The 8,522-nt window shown below is 30.4% G+C and overlaps 1 pseudogene; it reads right to left on the bottom strand.

Moving 5' to 3' along the window:
- Nucleotides 1-942: 942 nt before the first annotated feature.
- On the bottom strand, nucleotides 943-6,766 carry LOC129284390 (WAT1-related protein At5g40240-like; annotated as a pseudogene).
- Between the last annotated feature and the right edge of the window lie 1,756 nt (nucleotides 6,767-8,522).

The raw sequence follows: 8,522 nt of genomic DNA on the forward strand, positions 1-8,522 counted from the left end.
CAATCAACAATAGTACTTGCCCAGTTCTCGCTGCTATCAAGGCTGTCACTAAGATCTGCAACTAACACTGGCAGTCTATGAGCACCCCTTTATATAATTCCATCATCCCCAAATTAATTATTAATTACAAGATTTCAAAAGTACATTAAATTAGTTGTCTTTATCACCTAAGCACAGTCCATTTTCTTGTGAAAAGAGAATTTGAATTTCATACCATCTGCAGTTTGCAAATCCTCCGAAATTGTCTTCAGAAAAATTCTTCACATAGTGTTTCCATATATAGATCTTCCAAAATTAAATTGTTACACACACACAGGGGGGAGGGGGGGAGGGAGTGTGCATGTAATAATGTGTATTCTCTACAATCTTATTTATAAATTATTTTTATTAATCTCATCAATATCAATATAACAAAAATAAAAGAATAAAATTTTATAAAAATACAAACATAACCCTCAAAAAATAAATAAACTATATAATATTATTTTTTTGTTTCCCTCTCTAATATTTTTTAAGGATAGTTTAGGCATTTTATTTAAAATAAAATATTAATATTAATTTAATAATTTATAAAGTGAATCATTTCATCCTTATAAAATGTCACCTATAAAGTTAACAGGAGGGAGTAAAGTGAAAAGTGAGGATGAGTCCTGATTTTTTACTTTTAACACATTCTATTACTTTTTTTAATGGAAAATCATATAGAAGTCTTATATATGAATTTTAGTTTTTAAGGAATCTCATAAAATACATAAATAACCTTATGTTGTCATGAACTTTAATTTTAAGGTACATCTATATTAAATACCATCCCTTAAAAAAAAAAAAAAAGTTATCTCCTCATCATCATTGGCACGGGTGACGCCACATTGGCTAGCCAATGTCTATTGCTAGAGCTATTTTCGCTAGTCCCTAGAGTTCTGACGTCAAGTACCATTGTAGATAATTTTTTATTTTCAAACAAGGGTATTTTGGTAAATATACACAAAACTAATTACAAATTTACGAGTAAAGTCAGCAATTCAAGAACATTTGTACATTCGATGGGACTTTTTAAAAATTAAAATCCATATATATATATATATATACATATAGTACTTACGGATAATTTTGCCTTTCATTTAATCTCTAACTAAAATCCATACATATATGTATATGGTACTTCGCAAGTTAGGTCTTGTTTTGCAGGAGAGGAGCACTGTGGCAGGATGAGTCCAAGTTATCAAACGTTGCTTCACCCTTCCTCTCTTCTTTACCTTTGCCCCACATCACAGCATAAAATCCCAACACAATTATAACTGCTCCCACCAAACTGCAATACATTCATTCAAAATATTTTACTATCAATAACACAATAAAAAAATATAACTTTAAATTATTATATTTTACTTATATTTTATTATTAATTTTTGTATTTTTTTTCAGTATTTTACATCATACACTTTTATTTTTTATTATTTTATATCCCTTTAAAGTCCCTACACTTTGTTCATGAAGGAATTTAAAATAATAAAAAATAAAAGTATAAAAATTTAAAATATTAAAAAAAATTACAGAAATTAATAATAAAAAAAATAAGTAAAATGTAAAGATTTAAAGTTATATCTTTAAAAGAATAAACACGCATCGCTAGACTCAATTCAAGTAAAAAGATGTAAAGTTAATCACAACCAGACATGTTAAAAGAATACTTAATACACACACATATGTATATTAAGAAGATTGTATGAAAAACATAATTATTAGTCTTCATAATTTTATTGTGTTTTGTTTTTTATTTCTTAACTTTTTTGTTACATTAGACTCCTATAATTTTTTTTTCATCTGCAATATTAATCCTTCTATTTTTAATATGATTAGAGGGATGGCATTAATGATGTTAAATTTTTTGACATATTGTAATTAATGGTATTAAATCTTGTGCTGCATATTAAAATAAAAAAGAAAGAGACGGGACAATTATAAAATACAAAGAAATGAAGGGCAATTAGAAGATACTGAAGACCATACTTAATAACTATACGAAGCCAAAATAAGCTCCAATATCAACATTAACCAAAAGTAATAATCATTGGCTTTAGAGTTTTAAAAAAAAACGGAGAGAGAGATTTTGGTGTTGCAATTGAAACCAAAGTAGAGGAAAAGAGACAAGTTCGAAATTTGTGAAAACAAATGAAATAAAAATGTAACCTCTGTTTGATGAGCAGAGTGAAATGATGTTATTAGTTGTACGTCAACTAATTTAATATAATTAGTGCTATATCATCATTTTTCAAGGCATATTTAAAAATAAAAGAACTAACATTACAAACAGAAGAAATTATAGAGACCTAGAATAATGAAAAAAATAATACATGAACCAATAACAAAATATAATAAAATTATAGAGATCAATAATTGCTTTTTCTCAAGATAATATATGATATCACTAATAGGCTTTTGATCTTAATGGAAGAGACTATGGCTACTTAAGTATGAGATTTTGAGTTCAAGTTTCTATGAATCCAGATAGAAAGAGGGAGAGAGGGAGGAGAGAGAGAGAGAGAGAGTCACGTGCAAATTTTACCTTCCAAGGTGAAAATCATCTCCAAGAAAAAGTGCACCCATGATAACAGTGAAGATGATTCCTATAGGTTTGAACATTGTACAAAACAGAGGTCCAGCTTTCTGCACACACCATGTGCACAGAATGAAGCGGATCACTGTTGCAACCACTGCCTATGTGATGAACCACAAATTAGCATTCTGAATCAATAACAACACAAATTTTTTTATTTCTCTGTACCTTTATAACTGACCGTTTCTTTTTCATCGCCATATATACTTTCTAATGAATCAAGTAAACTTTCAAATAGCCACCTCAACTTAAGAGTTAAGTGGAGGCATATTATTGAGAAATTGATCTCTTAACACACCATACTATCATATCACTTCTCACGATGTAGTTTCAATTCTCATTATTCATACAAGGACCTTGTTTAATGCTCTTTTATGCCATAAGGCTTGTGCTATGTGCTAGGATAAGTTTTTAGATTTCAACTCAACTATTTTGCTTAAAAAAAATTACCTGGTAGAAAATGGAAATCAACCCCATATCAAGTCTTAATACCCATGCTGATGGATCTGTAACAACAATTAAGGCAAATATTGCAGACATAATTGCGGAAAAGAAAAATCTGGAACAAGACTACCACCATTACATTAGGGTAGCTCTGGATGACTGGTGCCTGAAACATTTTGCAAAAGAAAAGTAGGAAAAAATCAATTCTCTCCGTACTTAAACACTCAACACTAGTATTGCTTACAGCTTCAAACAAAGTGAATGATCCAACCTGATAGATGTACCAAAGTGAAGTCAAGAAAGAATCAGTAGCACAATAAAAGCCTCCCAGGACCCAGTTGGATTGTGCTGATGAGAAAAGATACATATAAGTAGAAACTGCAGAATGATTCTTGAAGATTGGTGGGCCTTTGTAGAATATCACAACAAATGCTCCACCAATTGATACTATAGTTCCTAACACTTTAGCTTGGCTTCTATATTCTCTGAAATCTACTACTTCCATCCTGAACCACCATTCAAAGTTGAGAGACTACAAGTTCAATTCACATGCTGCAAATTACAAGATTAGGTTGTGTATAATACACAAAATCATTGTATTATTTACTGAGAGATGTGAAAACTTGTTAAAATAAAAGAAAAATATATTTATATGACCTTATAGTTTCTTTTAATTTTGAATTAGGTCTTGATAGTTCTTTTTTTTTTAATTCAACTCTTATAGTTTGATTTATTAAATATGCTAATTTTTTAAGGTTAAAATGCTTAAATATTTTCTTTAAAAAATAAAATTAAGAAGTTTTATATTTTTTATTAAAAGATTATATAATTTTATATTTTTTCTCTAGATTTTTATGAAAAAAAGTTTCTTTTTGACCAATTTTTTATTAAAAAGTTGTCCACAATCAATGCAATAAAGCCATGCATAATTATTAATTCCCTATTTCTTTTTGGAAGTAATCTTAATTGCACAACTTGTTGCCACCCGCCACCCGCCACGACTCCATATTACTTCTAGAGGATTCTTGAAAGTGAAATAATTACACTGCATGTCTTTTAAACTATGAAATAATTGTTTAGGCTCAGGGTTTCTCTTTACAAATAACATTTTTGTTGAAAAGATGAAAATGCCCCTAATTTTTAAGTATATAACATTTTTGTTGAAAAGATGAAAATGCCCCTAATTTTTAAGTATATATTTGTATATTTGCTAGTAGATGTTCTCATAAATAGAGGTTCACATATTCACATAAATAGATTTATATATTCTCTAGCGTAAGTTCATATATTCACAACAATATATTTACATACTTATAGATACAGCTTCACATATTTATAACTATTTACAAATGTATGAGCTTATTGTTGTGAATTAATGAACGTCTGGTATTAAACATGCGAACATATATTTATGACAGGACATTGTCATCTTTTCAATAAAAACCGCACTTACAAAGAGGGCCTTTGGGCTTCTACAATTATTTCATAATTGAAAGGACTTGTAGTGTAATTAACTAATTATCTTACTTTTGAAGGTCCTCAGGTTGGTTGCCCCTTACTTTTATGTGAATTTACATCGATGGTCCATCAAACCAAAAAGATAAGCAAAGAAAAGAAAAGGATAGGAAAAGGAAAAGGAAAAAATCAAGTGGGAATGAATGTTGGTGAACTTTTCCCAATTAGCAAAAACTTATAATACATGAGTGTGGGTCATTTTTATTATTAAATTGTATAAAAAAATTATAAATGATTTTAAATTTAATTATAAATTAATTTTGTTTTTTAATTTTAAAAATTCTTTCTGTTCCCTTGAGTCTTTGAGATTAAAAATACCTAACATTCATTAATTATTAATAGGTCTTATTATTTTTTTAATATTTTTATTAGATTAAGAGTCATTTTTGTTTTTCAACTTTTATTTGAAGAGTAATTTTTGACTCTTAACTCAAATATTTTATAATAAAAAATAAAAATAATGTAGGACTTGAATGGTCAATTAACAGTAAAAAAATAATAAAATGATAAAAAAATTAAAATTAAAAAATAAAATTAAATCATAATTAAATTTAGAACACTTGTGATATATAATTTTAAAAAAGAAAACGGCGCCGTATAATCTATCATCTTGCTTTTGAAACCACGTGAGAAGCATTTTTCATCCATGGAATCTGGCATTGGCATCGATCAAATCACCGTTGCATCATCAACACAAAGTCATCCAAAAGTAGAGAGATGATTTTTAACTATTTATTGTAAGAAATAACATTTCCTTCTAATTTTGCTTAAAAAAAATTGTCCAGTGATACTCTATCTCTCTAAGTCCAACATTAAGAAAGTTGTACTATTATTTTTGAAAAATCACAAGCAATGATGAGTCCCAAAAAAAAAAAGAAAAATAAAAAACAGAACCTGAAAATGAGAGCAAGCACAAAAGTGAAAGCAGGAACGAGGTTGAACAGAGCAGTGGCCAGAGTCGGTGAGCTTAAATCTATGCCAACATAAGCCAGTATAGTCGCTGAAAATCTGCATTGTTAAGTAACTATTTCTATCAAAAGTATTGGAAGAAAAATACAGTAAAAAAAAAATCAATAAGACAGAAAAATCAAACTGTAAAGAAAAAAAAAAACAGAGAGAGAGAAAGAGACTGGAAATACTGCGAGCTGTATTGTGTTTATTCATATGAGAGGAATCTCTCCACTTCTTTTCTTCATTTTCCTTCATTTTCCCCATCTCAACCACACATTATTTTATTGAGATGGGAGAAGTGAAGGAAAATGAAAGAAAGAAGTGAAAAGACTCTTGATTGATCTGTTTATCAATTCAGCATATAAGAGTTTATATATATATATATAGAAGAAAAATAAGACAGCCTAAAAATAAATAAATATAAAATCAAAGGACTGAATCACTATACAAAAATCTCATTGTGGTTCTAAGAAAAATGAATACCCTCCCAAAAACTTGAAAATTTTGGAGACAAGAAGTAAGTCTATAGTGATTCTCAAAATAATGAATCCCTAGATTAAAATTTAAGAGTAATTTTCAGATAAGCAAATTACTAATAAGTGCAATCCCAAATCAAATCATTAAAGCAAACATAAAACACAATAAGATAAAAATAGTGAAAGAAAAGGGGAAGGCTAGGGCTAGAGGTCTCGACAACCCTCAAAAGCTTAATTAACTTGGCTTTGTAATCACCTCAACAGCTTGATCACCTTAGACTTTTTAATAACATAATAAGTACAATGACTACATATTGGGGAAAAAAATAGAAAACCACCCTAAACACCCCCCACCAAAAAAAAAAAAAAAAGAGCAGCACATTATGAAGCAAGGTACGAACCCAAACAGGGCAAGCAAGAAGAATCTGCAGATGGAGGAAAAGGTAAGAGGCGGAGGCTGAGACCTGAGAAAGAAGAAAAAAGAAACAGTACTGTTAGATTAAAGCCCTCATGGCTGAAACCAAACAAGGAAGTTGAAAGAGAGAGGAAGGGAAAGAAAAATCTGAACCTGCGGAAAAGGAAAGTGAAGGGAACGAGGAGGAGGAAGGAGAGAGCATAGGAGTAGAAAATCAAGACGTACTTGTCAATTCCACCATTCATTGCAATTTTAATTACCACTTGGCTACCTGTTTGGCTCAGAATTGCTATCACCATTCCCAGAAAAGGCATTACCTTTCCCATTCTCTGCCTTTGCTCTTGCTCACTTCCCAAACACTAACACTAGCAGCAGGCCCTGCGTCGTGCTTTGTAGTCTCTGTCTTGTCAATGGGAAATTGACATTGGAACTTACTCTTCCTTGACTTTCAGAAATTACATAGAAAGACCAAAATTTGTGTTGGAATTATTATTTTTTTTAATGGAAATATTACATTCACGTCTCAAATTTTTTTCAGCTTATTTACAACTCAAATTTCAATATTTACAAATTAAACTTCAGAATTTACAAGTATTTGAAACTTATAGATATTTAATTTTTTTATATGGAACATCCATGTAATTCTCTTTTTTTAATTTAGAAAAGTGGCAAATTTTTGCTTCATCTTCCCTTAGGTTGTATTTAGATGAGTGAATTTGGTATGAAAATTTAAATTTAAAATCTCACATTTAAAATTTATATATTTTAAACTCTTTACTTGGATAGTATAAAAAATTTTAAATTATAACAATAAAATCTTTTGCTTGGACTTTAAGTAAAATTTTAAATTTTAAATTATATATTTAAATTTAAAAGCAACACGGACATTGTCAGCATTTTGGTCCTAGTCAAAACTGGCAATCTAGATGGTCGAGTTCCACCAAAACCAAACCATGAGTGCCTATTGGAATCAAATGACAGATTTTCACCAAGATCGTACCATCAGTGATGAATGGGACTAGATGACCAACTTCCATCAAGACTGGACAATAAGCCCTTGCACTTTGGTCTTGGTGAAAGTTGATCATTTAGTCCCGGTCGTTGCTTGCACTTCAATCATAGTCAACGCTAGTGATCTTTATCTCATTGAAAGTCAACTATCCTATCTTAATCAACATTATTGGTTTAACATTGGTCGAGGTTGCTAGTCTAATACTAGTCGAAGTCATTAATCTTGATCATAATAGGATCTTATCATACAATCCCAGTCACAGGCAACTATCTAGTCTTGGTCAATGCCAATAGTATCGTCTTCGTCTTCATCGATGATCTTGTCTAGGTCGGTGCCAACTATCAAATTTGATGGAAGTAGGTCATGCGGTTTCGGTCGTCACCTGCACTTCGGTCTTGATCGATGCCAATGGTTCAATCCAGGTGAAAGTTAGTCGTGCGATCCCAGTCATCACTTGCTCTCCAATCCAAGTTGGTGCTAGTGGTTTTAATCTTAATGGAAGTCAGTCATTTGATCCCCGTCATTGCCTACACTTTGATCCCAGTCTTTGCTAGAAATTTGGCCTTGGTGGAAGTTGGCCGTTTGGTCGTATTGATGTAGGTGGTTCGGTCTTGATGAAAGTCAGCCATCCAATTCTTGTTGGTGCCAATTGTCTTGTCTGGGTCGATGACAATGATCTAGTCCTAGTTGACAATGACTGTGATCCAATCTTGATTGTTGTTGGTAATCTAGTCTTATTCAATGCCATCAATGGGTTAGTCAAATTACAAAGAGGTTGAGGTAGGATTTGAACTAATAGGAGTTTAGAAAAGATTTCAATTTACAAAGAGATTGAAATAGAATTTGAATTTGAATTTGAATCAAATCTAAATTCACATATTTTTAATTACCCAAATAATTAATTTGTCACAAATCCAAATCTCTACCCATCGAGACACAGCATTACACTTTTTAAGTACCATTTTCTTTAATAATCAACTTTGATTTTTTTTAAAATAATAAAAAATCAAGGCACTCAAAAAATGAAAAGATAAGCATGGAAAAAGTTGTATATGACTAAAAAAAAGATTAAAGACAATTCCACCTTTAAAC

Source organism: Prosopis cineraria, unplaced genomic scaffold (genome assembly GCF_029017545.1).
Source record: "Prosopis cineraria cultivar Desert tree isolate PC_DT_omini unplaced genomic scaffold, ASM2901754v1 PC10, whole genome shotgun sequence".
NCBI classification, from domain to species: Eukaryota; Viridiplantae; Streptophyta; class Magnoliopsida; order Fabales; family Fabaceae; genus Prosopis; species Prosopis cineraria.